Source organism: Centruroides sculpturatus, unplaced genomic scaffold, assembly GCF_000671375.1.
Source record: "Centruroides sculpturatus isolate CEXI.00-Female unplaced genomic scaffold, Cexi_2.0 scaffold38, whole genome shotgun sequence".
In the NCBI taxonomy this organism is placed as follows: Eukaryota; Metazoa; Arthropoda; class Arachnida; order Scorpiones; family Buthidae; genus Centruroides; species Centruroides sculpturatus.
Window position 1 is genome coordinate 364,977 of NW_019384306.1, and position 18,676 is coordinate 383,652.

The window sequence follows — 18,676 nt, forward strand, 5'->3', positions numbered from 1 at the left end:
AAAAAAACAGTATTAAGACAATTTATAATTAAATGATTTTATTTGCATATTATTGATAAAAAAAAACTTCTATTTAATTAAAACGATACAATTGCATTATTTTTGCTTCGTCGGTAAATGGAGAGCAACTCTACTAAGAGACTTTATTTGATTATTTCTACAGAAAACCGAAGACGCGTAACTAATAGGAAACAGTAATGAGACACAATGATTAGCAGTTCTGAATACTGATTTACAATTAAAAAGAACATCCGGCAGAACAATTTATTAACTATAATTTTTAATGCAAAATTTCTGGATATTTTCTGACAAAATTTCAGAGGCAAAAAAATTTTAATGACACATTAATCCCAATCATTTTTGCTTGTGGACTATTTCCAAAATTACAAAATAAAAATAAATTAGTTTGGTTTGATGGGATACGGTAACGGAAAACAGGCGATCTGACAAGGGACTATAGGAAACTGCTCCATATTTTGGTGTTAGACACGTGAAGAAAATCCGGAAAGTTCCACATGACCAACCGTTGGTCAGACATTTTTTTATTTAATTAAAATTAAAGATATTATTAATTTAACCCCCCCAAACAAACGACTCTTTGTAGTGTATTGACCCCTTCCAATAAATTAATTGACCCCTTGAGGGGGTCGCTATCGACCAGATTGAGAGTCCGTGACGTGTACAGATTTTAAATTCAAATATTATTCAAAATTCAAAGCAAAAGACTCGATTTTATTCAAGCGATTCGTAACTGGTTACACTCGAGTTGATTCTGTCACCAATATTCATTCTATAACATTATCCGGTTAATGTTATAAACTTCGACATTTCTGCAATTTGATGCGATTTCTCTTATTACTATCGTTTATCATAAACTGTCCAGTATTTGTATTCATTTAGTTATTTAATTATTTACAAAATAGCTTTATTTATTTTTGATGTAGAATTTTAAATGACGAGAAAATTAAATTTAATTATTATTAAAAAAATTTCAACAAATACCAATAAAAAAGATTTTTAAGGTGTGCCAAAGTTTATAATGTCAACAATATACAATATGATGTAACTATTTGAATCTTGATACGTTATAAAATTGATATATTTGTGATATAATATATGGTTTATTATTAATAGTAAGTGATGAAACCAAGACAATTTATCATTAGATGGAAGATGCTAGAGAAAATGATGTTTGATTTATGATATTTTAGAAACTCTGAAAGAAATCCTGGCAGAAGAAAATAGTTTATCAAGTACGGTTGATTAACTAAAATTGATAAATAGAACTGTTATATAATAAATAAATAAAAAAGATACTTCGTCTGGAATGAAGTCTGAGAAAAGTTTAATTTATTAATAAAAATTCGTTCTAATTAACAACAGCATGCATTATGAAAGAAGTTGAGGAAGTCTTGAAAGTAAAAATAATGTTTTTCGTTGAGTCGAACATGAGAAGCACTAAGTTAGAAATTTTTCTTTATCAGTTAAAAAAAAAGGAAAGATTTTCTAATGGAAGACTTAGTGGTTGAAAGAAAAAGTAAAGAAGAGTTTGAAAAGATGGTTTGGTGAAGTAATAAGGGATGATGGAATTTTATTTTAAAATGCTGCATTACTCTCGAATGACTGTAATTTATGATACCGTGTCTTGTCAATTTTTTCTTTACTTTTTTAAGTGGATATAAGAAGAAATATGATATAAATAAACGGGTAAGAATAAAATGAGATGTGCTACGACACTAATATTTTATTTATTTATTTACAACCGCTAAGTAATGCTATTAGCGTGGGATTACTACCCATAACGTAACATTTCATTCGCCCCATAATCCAGAAAAAAACAGTAAAATTTTAAAATAAGAAAAGACAAAGAAAAACGATTTTACGATGGTAAATTTTAAATAAATCTAAATATATTTATAAATCTTTTTCGTTTATTTGCAAAATGATTAAAGAAATTTCATACTGAGAAGAGGAATTTCATTACTGATACACAAAATGCAGAATAGAATCAGCTAAAGCTAGAAGAATGATTGTAAGATATTTTTGCAATGAATTCCTAGTGGATGGATTGGAATGGGGGAAAATGGGATATGGATGCTTAATACGAAAAAGAAATGCAGCATAGAAATTGGAACAAGAATACCGTAAGAAACCATTCAGGAGAAAAAGCTGTTTGATCCAAGGAAACAACCTGTAAAAAGGATAAATCTCACAAAAGCATTCATGATTTTTATATTTTTACCTCATTTTAAAATAACGTAAATAAACGTTACACTACGTTAAAATATTCGAATTTTTTTTTAACTCCTGGAGTAATTAGTTTAAATAATTTCTTCACTCGGACAATTTTAATTAATTACTTTTTAACGATATTTAATTTATTAAAAATTCTATAATTTTATGAAAAATTATAAAAAATAATAAAATATATTCGAACTAAAAAAAATGTAAACAATTGCATGTAAAAAATCAAATTTAAGGATGTAAAAAAATTTAAAATATGAAAAATTATACTAAAAGATGGCGCCATCATCCAAATAAAAATTCAATTAAAAGAATAGATTTTTGTAATTCTCGTTTTTAAAAAATTCTTCTAGTTTAAAGTGATTATCGGTAATTATAGTTTTAATTCATCTCTTGAAAATCCCGAAATAATTTATAGAAGTATTTATTTATTATGGTTTATTCATCACTTTCGAAATCATCTATCAATGGTCGAGTGGATAAAACCACTGTCCAGTAGTCGTGTGTTCGCACCTGACTAATGGGAGTTTTATGAGATTTCTTCATATCTAACACCTAAATAGCCATTTTCCATAGAAAGTTCTCCATCCCCCTTTGGTAGATCGTATGTGAGCATTGCCTTATCCCGTCAATCTTTTAATCCTGAACACTATTCGTAGATTCGTGCCTGACTAATGGGCTGAACATGTGGAGATTTAGAGTTTCTTTACGTGTCTAACACCTAAATAGCCAGTTTCCCATAGAAATTCCTCCCTTGGAAGCACGTCTTACGTTGCCAATCCAGTTTGAAAATCTATAAATCCAGTTGTAATTCTCATTTCTAGTAATGGATCATCTTTCCATTATTGCACGTTAATTAACTAAATGATAAATTATTCTTTCTCATACACAAAAATCAATAAAATTCGAGAATACAGCAAAGTAATTTACAGACCATTACGATTTTTAATGAACTGTAATCAATCGAAAAATGTTGATTTAACATAATTAAGAGTAATAATTACTTTATATTCTTTATCATCATTAAAAATCTTAATTAATAATATGTATCAATACATTAAAATTTATTTTAGAAATTTTTATTAATCTTTTAATTTTCTATTTATTTATAAATACAGTAAAACCTGCCTAAAAACGGAAAAAATTCTTCGAAACGGAGCGATTGTCTACGTTAAAACATAAACCTGTTCAAAACGGAAACCTGCCAAATAGGAACAAATATTCGGTACCGTGTTATTCCGTATTACACAGGTTTTACCACATTTTACACATTTCATTTACGAGGAATTGATTAGTGTATTAATTATATAACGACAATATATATAAAAAATTAGTATTCCGTATTACACAGGTTTTACCACATTTTACACATTTCATTTACGAGGAATTGATTAGTGTATTAATTATATAACAGTAATATATATAAAAAATTAGTGTGACATTTGCTGCTCTTCAAAATTATTTTACTAGTCTGTGGCTCCAATGATGTCACTGCAACAAGTAAAGGTAGCTTCTCTTTTAAGCTGAGCATGATACTTGTTTTTAACTTTTTAAGCCCATTTGTTTTGCCCCCTCAGTGTGGGTTCCTGTTTGTAGTGAGGGGACCTCCCAGAGATGGTTTAGTAATACTTCTTTACCATCCTTGGGATCTGAACACCCACGTGTTTGACGTGCGTGGTGCCTTGTATGCTGGAAAGGGAGATCCTGGTAGTTGAAGGGCAACATAACGTCCCCAACACACTGCTTTGGCCCTTGCTTCGGATAAATGGGAGACTCAAATCAGGCTCCATTTGAGTCAATCGGCTGATCGTTGAGTCATCTTTGACCTTGGCCTGGATGAACTGATTGATGCAGATCGGGCGGACACATCAGACAAGATGTGCTCTACCCAACTGCATTGTGAGGGTATAGCTCCTGGGAAACCCTGGTGTGATGGTCTATGTAAATACTCCATGTGACGGCATCTTCTTGTTGGGCCCCATGGTGGTGGGGTCACTAGAAGCTGGATAGTTATTTTTAAATATGGACTCTCAATAATCTAATATATCATATACCAATGCATTGCCACAAATGATCAATGGTTTTACTTTTAATGCAGAGAAGACGTCATGCATTCACTTTTGCCAAAGGTGTGGTTTGCACCTGGACCCTGAAATTCAGCTAAATGGGGTTAAAATTTCAATGGTCAACGAGGCAAAGTTTTTGGGTGTTTTATTTGACCATAAACAGACATTTTTACTACACTTGTGCAAGTTGAAGAGTAGATGTTTAAAATCTTTGAATTTTTTGAAGGTATTGTGCTGCTCATCCTGGGAAGCAGACAAATGTTTTATGCACAGGATTTATAGGGCCATTGTTCGCTCAAAGCTGGACTACAGATGCATTATTTATGGCTCTGTGTGAGAATCTACTCTTTGGATTCTGGATCCAATCCACCATGAAGCATTATGTTTGTACACTGGTGCTTTTCAAACAGCTCCGCTCAATGAGTTTGTCAGGTTGTCAATCGATTGCGCAGCACAGGAAGTTGATGACGTAATACGCCAGAATGCAGCACCTGTTAGCAACCGCGTTTGAAGTGGACTGGTCCGATTTGCTTTAATAGGGGTGAGGAAATCGAGCTGGAGGGACTTCAGTGTGCAGTCAAGCGTGATACGGGTTGACATTACTAGCCACTTATCACTGCTTGCTTAGCGTTTTTATTTTAAAATCGTAAAATCGTGGCCCTGATTATCACAAATTATTATTATATCTGTTATTTTGATACTTTTCTGTCTTTATAATGTTTTACTTACTTTAATTTCCTGTAATTAGAGACGAAACGGCTTTAAAGTAAACAGATAAGCTTTCTCTTGCCAATAGATTATCTCAACTTTCACAGATTGTCCTCGGTTCTTTTGTAATCGGATAGGAATTGACTGTCTTTCAAAGTCCAGTGTTAATTGTTTATTGCTATTGCGGTAATACTAGTAGAGCGGGAGAGTTCCTTAATGAACCGCTTTTTATTACTGTTTAAAGAACTTCTCCCCACTTGTTATTCTTAGTAACTAGACATGTTTGTCAAGGTCGGTTATAGTTTATTACTTTCACAACAGGGTGTCAAGTGAGCTGCCATCCACACCCACCGTTAACGGCAACAACGCGCAAAGTATCACGTTACTCTGTAAACAAGAACTCCCTTCCTTGTTGGAGGCGGGTCAGATGTCAAGGTTACTGTTTAATTCTATTGAACAGAATGTTGTCGTTGATATGTAAGAATCAGTTTTGTCAGAACTGTTTGTTTTTAATACATTTTTTATAATATATTACCACTTTGGTTATAAAAGTGTTTTTATCATGTTCTAAATCGATTTGTTATAAATTCTACTTGTATAAAGTTTATGAATTAAAATGGTAACGAGCATTCCGTGGTTTATATAATGAATAAATATTTCTNTGTCTAAAGGCTTTAAAATTATTGTAACGGCAGATATCCGTTATAAGAAGAACTTCTTATAACGGACATCTGCCAACAATGGCCGCCGTTTAGAGGTGGCCGTTATAGGAAGTGCGACTTAGTTTTTCGGGTATAGTTTGTAGTTCTACTTCAATTTTTCAAGAATGTTTCTTACAAAATAACCTCCGAACGACAGCCATTTTTTATGTTGCCGTCAGTGTCCGTTTACATAGGTTCGACTGTATATGTAGATCATATATTAGATTTGGCCTTATAAATTGAGGTGCAAACAATACAGTAATTATGTTGAATGTGAGATATTAAAGTTTGCGATCGCTCGTAAAGAAATATTATTTTTTACAGCTTGTTTCTTTCCTGAAAAATGATATGTCTTACTTTAATGCTTGATTTTTTTTATATATAATTTGTGCCGAAGAAAAGAAATTTATTACAATTTTAACGATTCATCTCAAATTAGTAGAAAGGTTTGCCAATTAAGAAATATCTTTAGAAAAATAAACGACAGTTTTATGGTTTTTAATAACAGTCTGGTCCTAGTTGTATAATTAGTTGATGACTCATTTTGTTCTTTTTTTTAACTAGTTATATTAAAATTTTACTCATTTTACTATAATAATAATAATTATTATTAAATTTTTAAGCGTTTAATTATGTTTAATTAACGTCAACGTTCTCAAAATGTGCAAATTATACGGTGCGTAACTTGCGTGCAAAGCGGGATTATAGTAAGAAGAAAATATTTTTTAAAAAATAATAAAGAATATTAAATATAAAAAAAAGAAGTTAGTTATAAGAGTTGATGGAGAAGTTATCCCTCATTAAATAGCATATTACTATAGTTTTGAGGAGGAAATATACGATTTTTATTTAATGGAAGTGTGTTAGTGCTTCGACTCGTCCCAATTGAGTTGATCATAAAAACAGTCCCGCCCCATACATTTCTTCATTATTGTAACATTAAGACCCCGATAATGGATAATGTCTACAGGAAAATAAATTGCTAAGTTCCTCCCTTGCGAGAAATCTGCATTTTTGACTACGGAATAAGTCAGAGTCGGTGGTGAGAAAACCAATTGTCATGCAAAAAGAAAACACGGAAGAAATATAAGATTTGTTGGGATGAAAATACTAAACATTAGAATTTTAAATTATGCGAAGTTCTTTTACATTTGTAAATTATGTTTATTTATTCCATAGTGGAAGGAATTAATGTTTTAACGAATAATATTTCACTTTTTCCTTCAAATTACTAATATTTAAAGCGGTTTTTCTCTATATTAAAAATAAAACTGATAAGGAATAATGTGTGTTTTTAATACATATTTCACAGGAAAAAATAAAATTTCGGTTAAAATTTTATTGTTGAATTATTACTCTGAAATTCATACGCGTTTTCTTTTTATTTGTTTAAATCTTTTTATAATCGAAATTTCTCGAGATTATTAATATCGTTGCTTGTATAAACAATTTTATAAATTTTATTTTCAAATCGAATTTCATGTCAAGTATNGAGCTTATTGTACCTCTCGTTCTCTCCTGTACAGGTGTGATACCACACACACTACACAAAAGCCTGGGAACATTACAATTGAATAGAAATACATACATCACACTACAGAAGGAAACTATATTGAATACATGCCACATTGTTAGGAAATTCCTGAATACAGATACTGACACACTTAATTTTTGTTCTTGTTTGCTATGCCTTGACTCTGGTCTGGCATAGTACACAGCCACCGGTGTGAACTGAGTAACCCATTAAACCCAACATAATAATAATGAAAGTGAAATTATTTTAGATTTTCAAAAATTTTATACTTACCTATACAGAAGCCCTGATACTAATTGGGACTATTGGGATGATGATACTAGTAATATTAAACCTGTAAAAAAATAAAGAAGAAAATATTATAAATAAAGAAATCACAAAAGATGAAATAAAAATGCTATAAATGACTTAAGGATTAGAAAAGCTCTGGGCACTGATGGACTCAACACTGCATTCCATTGCTTCTTCAGAGATGACTTTATTAATATTTTCTACTGTTTATTTATTTACACAAATTGTAAAGTAAACTTTAATGAAGGGAAAATGGTATTAATAAACAAAAAAGATAATGAAGGCAGCTGGGTTGGGGACTTTAGGCCGATTACATTGTTAAATGTTGACTACAAAATTTTTAGTAATATTCTTGCCAAAAGGCTTGAGAGAGTATTCAGAAAACATGTGTAGAACATTCAAAGTGCAGGTATAAAGGGTTGTACCATTCAAAACAATATTATGTTTGTCAAGTTACTACAGGACATTTATGTGAAATGGCAGATTCCACGTTTCATTCTTTCTGTGGATGGCAAAAAAGCTGTTGACACATTTGATCGGAAAATTTTATGGAAGTTTCTTGATGCTTTTGGCCTAAATAAGGATGAAATTTACAAAATGAAGTTACTTTACAGGACACCAAGCACAAAAATGAACAATAGAGATTCTGATTATATTGAATGTAGATCACGGTACATAGGGTGATGATACTTTTTACTATTTATATAGATATTCTGTTAAAAATGATTAATAGTGATAATTTAGTCACTTCAGTATACATGCTAGTGATGAATCAAACTATTAAATTCATAGCACATGCAGATGATATAAACTTTATAATAATGAACAAAATTGCAAATAAGGTCACTCAAAAAATAAAAATCTTCAGTTATTTAACTGGTATGAAAATAAATGAGAATAAAAGCAAACTGTTTAATTTAATTTAACATATATGGGGTTATGAATTGTGATACTATGAACATTGAAACTGTAAATGAGATAAAATTGCTTGGTGTATGGTTCAGGGTAAATAGCAAGCAGAAAAACCTTGAAAATATGGTACAAAAAGTTAGAGGTTATAGCCGAATGAGAAAGTAACTGGCTCTCTATGCCTGAATGCACTATAGTAGGAAATAAGATTTTGATAGCATGCATTATATATCATATAATATGTACATTACAAATCTAACAAATGAGGATGTAAAAACATTAGAAAAGCTTATTTTTAATTATATTTGACAGAACACCTTTGAACCCCTCAGCAGTAAGATTATGAAGAATAATTTTCCACGGGGGGATGGAAAGTATGGGGCATCAAAAACTTGGAATGCTCTTTGCAGGTTGCAAACTTGATCAATGCTATTAAAAAACAAGATCATCCATTATGTTATGTCACACATTACATCCTGGGATCTGTTGCTAAATCTATTACTCAAATAGAAGGTAATAAACTTTTTTTTAATAGACAACACAAAAAAAATACAGAAAATGAAGAAAAATTGAAGAAAAAATATATTTCTTACTTCACTATACATATACATGAGTCCTTATCTTCTATCTCTTCACAAGCTTATTGTAGAGGCATTAACAAGAATAATAAGCATGTGAAGGGATAGAAGATATGGACTCATGTATATGTATATTTTTTCTTCTAAATATGAATTTGTCTTGGCAATTTTTGTTAAAAATAGAGTTGATTAAATAATGATCAAATATGGAATAGTAATACAGTAGAGCATCGATTATCTGAATACCGATCAACTAAAACATCAGTTAACCAAAAGCATTCCAGTCAGCAAATTCAAGTTTTCACTAGAGCTGTGGCATTGCAGCACTCTTTCCCTCCCTGCCAAACTGAACTGTAGGCCTAGTTTAATGTATTACATTATGTAAGGTATGTATTTGTAAGACATGTGATACAAATTATATACAGTACAGTTTTGTGTTTAATATATTTCTGTAAATGATCAGTTATTTAAACAACCCCAGTCCAGAATTGTTTTGGATAATTGATGCTCTATTGTAATAGTATTCAGTCTTGTATACAGTATTCAGTCTTGTAGTTTACAGGAATGTGCATAAACAATATATCAGTGTAAATGTGCTTAATAATAATCTAAACTGGAATAGAATATGGGCAAATGTGGAAGTTCTCCCAACTGAATAGAGGGATCTATGTGGAAGATTGAACAACATTGTGATGACTAAAAGCTATATCTATACCTATCATCGCTGTTGCGATACCCTGTGCTCCTTAGATGAGACAATTATATGAACATGTGTTCTTTGAATGTCATGTAGCCTGTCAGGTATGGGTAAATAGAATCTGGAAAATATCACTTACCTGAAAAATGTATAATACCACATTAATTATCCTTAATTATCCCATTAGAAACCAAAACAAATACGTGCTAAACTGGATGATTGGTTTAGTTAAAGGGATTATATGGAAAGCAAGGCGTATACTCACATTGAAAAAGAAACTATGGAATGGAACACTGATAGTTAACAAAATTCATGAAGTGGCGATGTTAAAAATAAACACTGATTGTCAAAAACTGACTGTAACAGAGCAAAATAGACAATACTTCGGTACTAAAAACATAATATGGAAGAAAAGTACTGATAAAATTATGTTTAATGATCATATCCAACATTTTGTTATCTTAAAATGTCTTAACTGGCATATACATTTTGTGTTTTATTTCCACCATTTTGATCATTGTTGGGTTTGTATTATCTATGTATCAAGGTAAACAGAAATTGTGACATGTGTCAGGTATTTTTTTGTACTCTAATCCCTTAAGAAAGTGGGGTGAGGTTCTGCCAGCTAGAGCGGAGGAACTTACGCATTCCTTTTTGTATGGGGGTGTCAGCAGTACTGACCAGTGTGTGTCTGGTGAAGAATTAGTGCCATGCTTTTTGAATTGTTAGGTGCCAGAGTGTTGCTCACAGTGTGTAAAAAAGTAAAATTCCTTTTTATTTGTTGTGTTATGAAGTAGTTGTGTACTATTTATATTAATAAACAAACACACCTGATTTGTATTTGCCAAGTTATTTTTCTTTATTCGAACGTTTTCAGTTCGAATAAAGAAGTTCAAATTCAAATGAATTTCGAACTAGTTTCATTGGAACGAACAACGTTAAAGCCTGAAGATGGCCTATACAAATAGGTCGAAAACATTCGAATAAAGAAAAATAACTCGGCAAATACAAATCAGGTGTATTTGTTTATTAATATAAAATAGCTAATATTGCTATGAAGATAGATAGATAGTAGTTGTGTACTTTATTCAGAACATTTAAAACGTTTATCATTATTTTCTAGTCTGTCGAGGCGGATGGGGATAGTGTTTTGAGTGCAGTGGATTGAATTGGATTGAGACGAACTTTCGGTTGGAATGAAGATGAAAGTTTACTTCAAGAGTTGACATTAAACTTATGCTTTAATTGAAGGTATGATAATTCTAGTGTTTATAAAATATGGATTTAAAAACATTGTGTATAAAAAAAGAGAGTTGCTAAGAGTAGTTTTACTAGACCAGGGGTCGGCAACCTGTGGCTCGCGAGTCACATGCGGCTCTTTGGATGTGAAGCTGCAGCTCTTTAGTTCCATACGCAAATATTATTTATTTTATAAAAAAAAAACATTTAAAAATTGTTCTGAATCGATTAACGAGGATTAGGCACTGATTCTATCTCTCAGCCACTTGTACTCGCTTTTCATCACACCCCTCCCCCATCACACGCATCACTGTCGTCAGTCCGTCGGAAGCTCTCGAATGACGCCGTCGTCGGATGTTTCTATTATCTAATTTGTTGTGAAAAACACTACTTATATATGAATAAATAGATATTNTAGAGGGAGGAGAATAATGTGTGTTTTTAATACATATTTCACAGGAAAAAATAAAATTTCGGATAAAATTTTATTGTTGAATTATTACTCTGAAATTCATACGCGTTTTCTTTTTATTTGTTTAAATCTTTTTATAATCGAAATTTCTCGAGATTATTAATATCGTTGCTTGTATAAACAATTTTATAAATTTTATTTTCAAATCGAATTTCATGTCAAGTATCATTTAAATCTCACGAAGGAATATAAACATGTAGAATCAGCAGAACGACTTCGGCGTGGTGAAGCAAATATGGTTTGGAACGTCTAAGGCGAATTTCCGTGTTCTATCAACTAGTAGAGTACATTCATACATCACTTTTGAAGTTGTATATTCTTGTGTTGACTCTAAGCTAGGAAATGGGTTAAACACGATGCTGGAGTACCAACAAGTCGGAACGAATATTGGATTTGTAGTCTTACTACTATACTAATTTATACCAGTACACGAATAACTGGAAATTTATAAGAGAATTTGGTAATTTAATCATCGCTTATTCAAATGAACTTCACGTCTAACACATTAAAATCTATGATTGAAGAGTTATTTTCTGTAAAGCTCTGTCAACTTTACTGTTGTTTATTTAGTGTAAGTTGACAGTTTCACTTCATCTGACCTTCGATCAAAGATGTTAATTAGCTTATGAATATAACACTAACGGCTTCGTAGGAGTGAATATTTTTGTGACACTCTGGAGGAAAATAATCTTCAAGTTCCTTCCTTCCAATTTGAACGAGAGTTCATTCGGTGCTATAAAAAGTTGAATATGTTTAGGAAATTATATGATTATTTTCATCATTTCCGCTTATTTAATCATAGGAGATAGTAATGAAATATCTTCTCGAAACTGTTATGTGAATATCCTCTAGAAGAAAAGTCAACATAGTTATTAATTAGATGTACCTTCTAGATATGATTCTGTTGATACTGCTAGATTAAGTAAACATTACAATTAAATAGTCACCAGTCAGTGTAATTTTTAATTAAACTATAATTAATTTAATAATTTTTTATATTTTTAATAACAGTTTCGTTTTTTTTTATAAGAAAGTGGAATTTTTATTTAGAATTTACATATTTATTTTCTACAATATAATTATTAAAATACTAAATTTCATTTAATTTATAAAAAAAGAAGAGAAAGTAATAGGGAAGATGGAGAGCTGTTGCCTAGCAACATCTTTGTATCTTTATTTTATCTTTGGATTATGTCACATCGGTGTCCATAGAAACGGAAAAATCTAAAGGAAATTTAGAGAAGGGTAAAGTGTAAAACTTAGGATAATAAAGGCAAAGCTGGTACTTCGGGAGTAGCATTATACGCAAAGTTCCTATATAGATATGACACTAATTTTAGTTTCCCGGCTGTTATAGAATTCTGTATAACATAGGGAAAGTATGGTAATCGGTCAAATTTTGACCTTTTCCCCCTCCCTTTTTTTTATATTTCTTGAAGTTTTGAGACTTTAGGAACCCAAAAATCCCCTTACAAATTTTGTATAATGTATGTGTGTTGTCCATTTTCATTATATCTCAGGACTGAATAAACCGAAAATTTTAAAATTTGGCAGGAAATATATAAAGCATTGATGCTATTAAATTTTGATAGTTATAGGTCAAAGGTTAGGCAATAGAGAGGAGTCGCGTGTATATCTCGAGTGAAGTCAGACTTAATGAAAGTTTTACTCGTTTTAAAACGCATTTAGAAAATGTAACTGTCGATAATCTCTACGATATTTATCCAATTTATTTATAATTTTAAAAAAATTATAAATAAATTGGATAAATATCGTAGCATAAATTGGATAAAATTTTCTAATCAGTAAATATAAATTAAAGAAAGATTTAAGGTTACGTACGAATATAAAAATTATAAATTAATCATTAAAATTTTATGTTTACTGATATTGTGTATTGTATAATCGAACGACGTTGCTCCTTTGAAATCAATAAATTATGAGCAAGTATGATAAAAAGTGACAGATAATAAACAAGACTGTAATAAAGCGCTTCTTTTTCAAAATTATTTTTTATATTTATGACTAAACTAAACTGATAAAAGTTTAATCATTTTTTATTTTATTTATGTCGATATTTTTCTAATTTTACTTGTAATATTTTCTTGTGGTAAATTGTAAGAATGTTACGTTCCCAGCTGTTATGTATATAACATAGGAAAGTATTGTAATGATGTCATATTTGACCCTTCAAGTATTTTGAAACTTCCTGAAAATGAGGGGAAATTCTCGTAGATATAAGTTGTATATGTGTGTGTGTATTGGTGTATATTTCGTTTAATATCTCAGGATTGGGAAATGATTAAGAAACCAAATTTGGCATGGTAACTTGTCTATAAGGGGCATTGATGCTATTAAATTTTGGTAGATAAAGGCCGAGAGGATGAGGATATAGAGGGAGGATATACAGGCGCTATATCGAGTGAGGTCGTACTTAAAGAATGTTTTACTCGTTATTGGCATTTACAATTTTCTAAAAACTCATCTCTATTCTCAAAATTAAGCATTTTACCTTTTTCATAATAATTAATAACATAAAATTTATTTTTTAAATAAAATCTCATAACAGATGGAGCCACAGACAATTTTAACTTTGAGCTAATGTTTGACAGTGTTTCTTAAACATAAATATTTTTCTTCAGGAAAGTTATGCAACTCGTCGCTGGATTTTTCTTATATTAATAATATTAATTTCTACATAATTTATATAATGAATTTTATCATTTTATTTTTAATTATTTTCTTTAAAATGCATGAATTGCAAAACATTTTGTTGCATTTGTACAGATCATAATTAAATAGGTGTTCAGAGCTTTCTGTTAAAAGAACTATTGGGCATATCTCAATTAAATTTACTATGCACATCGTTCTGAAGTACATATTTTCGATTTTTGAGAAAAAAGTTTTACTTCAAAATTCAGCCACCAGGGCAAAATTTGACGCTGCTTGTCCTCTTAATGAAAAGATTACGTACGTTTTCTACAAATTTCGGATATAAAAGGCGTTGCAAAACTGCATAAATTCGGTAAAAACATACTCAATTTGCATATTACACGTGTGGAAAGTAGCGCCAAATTTTGCTCTGGGGACTGAATTTTGAATAAAATTTTTTCGACAGTCGAAACTGCATAGGCAGGACAATATGTATAGCAAATTGTGTTTGTTTCATACTTAATTAATTATATCATATTTATTTTGTTTAAGGAATAAATATTAACTTAATATATAATATATATAAGTATAGGCTAATTAAATATTTTTATTCGCCATCGTTCATTGATGCTTAGAAGAATTTTTCTCTTTTATGTTGAAAGTTTTAACTGCATTAAACTTTGGAAAACAACTAAATATTCTTTAAAATTATTTTTAGATAATAATTAATATTATCTAAAAATTTTCATTAAAATAAGTAAATAAACATGTATTGAAAATTGTTTTGCTGTCGTTTACAAGAAACTATTCATGTTTGTAAATGTTATAATCGATGTTATCATAATTCCTGCTTCTATAGAATTTTCTGATAATTTCCAGAGGTTCGAAGTTTATTTTTCACTATTTATTTTGCATGAACACCGATAGTTGCCCCGGTTTCTTTACGTTTGTAACACTTAAATAAGAGCAGTTTCCGCAGAAAGTCCTTCAAGGAGGCACCCACCCCCTTGGCACATCGCCCCAGTGTTGCATTGCTTCATCTCATTAATTGCCATTACATTTTTTTGAAAGAAAAATATCCTACATTTTTAGCATAAGAAGAGTTTTTCAGACAGAGGGAATAATTCACTGACTAATAAATTAGCATCTTAACTTTTTATCTGGGTTATAAAAGGAAGATACTTAAGATGAATTCAGAAATTTAGTCCATTTTCCTTGAATCATTATAAAGTTTTACGTAACTTATCTGGTAATATTTGAGAAGATTCAATCGTCTTACGTATCAATAAATATTAATATGACTTCATAGAATCTCTTTTTATTCTCATTTTTTTAATGAAAATTCAAAAGTAGCACGAACTTCATTTTTCATTCAACTGAATAAATCTATTTTTCCCTCTCCATTACTTATTTTATTTACGATATATTTTATAAGCACGAAAACTATATGGAAAATTCTAAAGTATAAAATATGTAAATCAAATTTGCTAGTTTTTAGCCGACTTTACTGTACGTTTATAGGATAATTTTACTTTATATTTTATAATTTATAAGTTCTATAATATAATATTATAGAAGATTCTCTAGGATTGTGTTTTTGTATATATTATAATTGAAATATTCAAAGTTCTTTCGATGATATATTGCAACGTAAAACGATCCAAACGTGCCAAGACATAGATTTATACACTCTCTCACGGTACGTATCTCTGATTTAACAACAGAAAGTTTAATTTACAACAGGGAAAATGATTATTTATGATTTTTCTTTTCTACCAGTGGCAGTGGATAAAATTGGATAAAACCACTGAACACTTGTAGTTGTTGGTGGTTTCGCGAGCCGGCCACGTGAGGTTTTTCGTGTTTCTTCACGTGTCCAACATCTTATAGTGGCCAGTTTTTCTAAAAACCTCTCCAGGGAGGCACCACCACTTGGCAGATCGCCCTCGTGTTGCCTAATACCTACAATCTTCCTGAATACATAAAAAAATTACACTAAGAACTGTGTTTGTATTTAATTTTTATTCTGTATACATTTGTCATATCTTATTGTTTCTCTCAACAAATTGCTCTAAGTATTTATATAAATTATTATCCAAGACATGCTCCCATTCTCAGAATTCTTTATATACTCGAACTCTGCATCAAATGATAAATTTTTCATAATCACCTTTCGTCAACGAAATTCATCATTTAATAAAACTCTACAAACTACTCATTACTGTATAATTAAAATGGAATTTCGGATTATGATACATAATACATTTAAGAAAAGACCCTATCTAATTAAATTTAGAAGCGTAATTCCTTACCTGATGATAATCTAAGCTTTAAAAATTTATATTAATCCCTACGATTATCGTTCGCAAAATTCATCCCCTTTCCGAAAAAACTCTCTATTAATTATATTTTTATAAAATTAAAATTAATTGTGCTACATCAAATTAATTTTTATATACATAACTTGCTTCATTAAATTCTTAAAAGCCATTGAAAATTAATTTATTCATGGTTAAGTTACGTTGTGTTTCTGGATATTTAATTTTGTTCTCCTTTGCATGATGAAATATTTAAACTAAAATCGAATACAATTCTTGAGTTGAAGTGATGTTTTTCTAAAAATTGGCATAAAGTACAAGTTTTTTAAATATTAATCGATGCGTTTTCTGCGTTACGAAATTGTAAATGTTGGCATAAACTTAAAAGTAGTTTCCAGATTTCTACTCGAGAAATTTTATTCAAATGTTAGCGATAAACAAGTCTCTTAAGTTTCTTAAATTTCAAATGTCATTGCGCTGGTATAAATATCAAAATAATTTAGTAATGCTGTTCTTATCGTAATTATAAATCGACTTAACACGCAAACAAGTTAAAAGTGATAAAATTTAATTAGAAAATTGTGTATCGAATATCACGCACTTAGTAAATATTTTTAGAAAGTTTTTGACTTTCTAAAAATATATATAAATATTTTAACGAATTAAAATGGAATTTTACATATTTTCTTACTCACTCACCAGAGAGAATGGACAAAACAATGCTGGTCGCAGGTTCGCGCCTCACCACATGCAGTTTCCCGTGTTTTCTTCTGGTATTTAACACCTGTATAATGTCCAGTTTGACTTAGAAAAGCTTCTCGGGAGGAATCCCCCTTGGCAGATGGCCCGTATGTTACTTTACCTTATTCAACAAACCAAACAATCATTACAAATGTAATTTTTAATGATTTTTTTTGATTATTTTTCCTTTGTACTTAAAACTTTTTAATCTAGTATTTGAAAGGTTTGTTTAAAATTATAAAAGGCTGTGGTTTGATTATAAAAATACCTGGAAATGTCTATAAATGAACACAGACATAATAGTTAAAGATAAACTGACCTCCAGAATAATACGTCAATAGCAGAAGTGTGTTTGGTTTCATCTATCCAAAGAAATGTAACGTCACCACAAAAGGTATATGCTCTCTTATCCAAGTTGGTTACCAATTTATCATCTTGCTTAACTTCAAGGACATCGTTTTCTCGCTTTATCTCTGTTTTTTCGACCTTGTTGAATTGTTTGAATTGTTCTAGAGGCATTAAAAACTTGCCATATGCTCCAAATACGATGACAAAGAGTAATTTGCTGTTTTTATTTCCAGCAAGCTAGTAAATTTTAAGTATACTTACGTCTATATAAATTTATGAATATTAAATCACTTTCATATATGTTTATGCATTTAAGGTGCAGAAACTTATTTTCCGACTGAAGTATTCTATTTTTGTGTGTATTCGTATAGAAACGATTGCTGATAGCGAGAAGTGCAATGGTTATATTACATATTTAGATAGTTTGATTACAAAAATATTGTGGTAAATAGGAGTTCTGACCTATTTTTGAAGCGATATTGTGATTTTCGTTTATAAAATTGTAAAATTTGTTTATTATTCAATATTAGATAAGCTTATTAAAAATTATTTTTGACTTCACTATTTTTTTTATTATTTAAAGAAATTATAACTTTAAAAAATTACCGATCAATAACTACTAATATGCATTAGACATTTATCTAATTCTAAATCGATAAAATAAGGCAGTAGCTCTATTAGAGGGAGGCCCCGAATTAGAACGTGCAAACTTACATTCATTCCTATACCATTGTATTTTTGTTTAAATACTAAACTCCCACACACATACGTGTATAAATGCGTTACATTTAAATCTTTGTCTGTACTTATTTGAATTTGTTTCTTAATTTAATAAATATAGCGATGACATTTCTCCCTGGGATTTTCCTCGGTTACGAAACTGAATTAATCGTTTTATATTTTTTGAGAAAAGATGCTGAAAAATCGTAACTCTTAACCACTTATCTTATGATTTAATAAAGTATTTTAATGTAAGTTTATCAAACTGATATACAGTGTAACTTAATCAATGCTTAATGTGTCCATGAAAATTAAAAGAACGTAGTAACTTGAAAACTTTTACGAAGAATATCAATATAAATTGCCAATAAGACTCTATACAGTTTGTTCAGAAAGTCTTTCTTATATGTTCCACTGTCCTGATTTCATATCTGTCCTTATTGCCTCCAGAAAACTTG

At 30.2% G+C, this 18,676-nt stretch overlaps 1 long non-coding RNA gene across 2 annotated transcripts in view; it reads left to right on the top strand.

Moving 5' to 3' along the window:
* LOC111619227 overlaps positions 1-11,086 on the top strand; it is a 33,518-nt gene extending 22,432 nt beyond the window's left edge. The window contains exon 5 of one of the 2 annotated variants that reach the window (XR_002755712.1): positions 10,852-11,086. This is a non-coding gene — a long non-coding RNA (uncharacterized LOC111619227). Of the gene's footprint in view, positions 1-9,653; positions 10,576-10,851 lie in introns of those variants that run through there. The other variant, XR_002755714.1, reaches the window with a different exon arrangement.
* Positions 11,087-18,676: the final 7,590 nt, after the last annotated feature.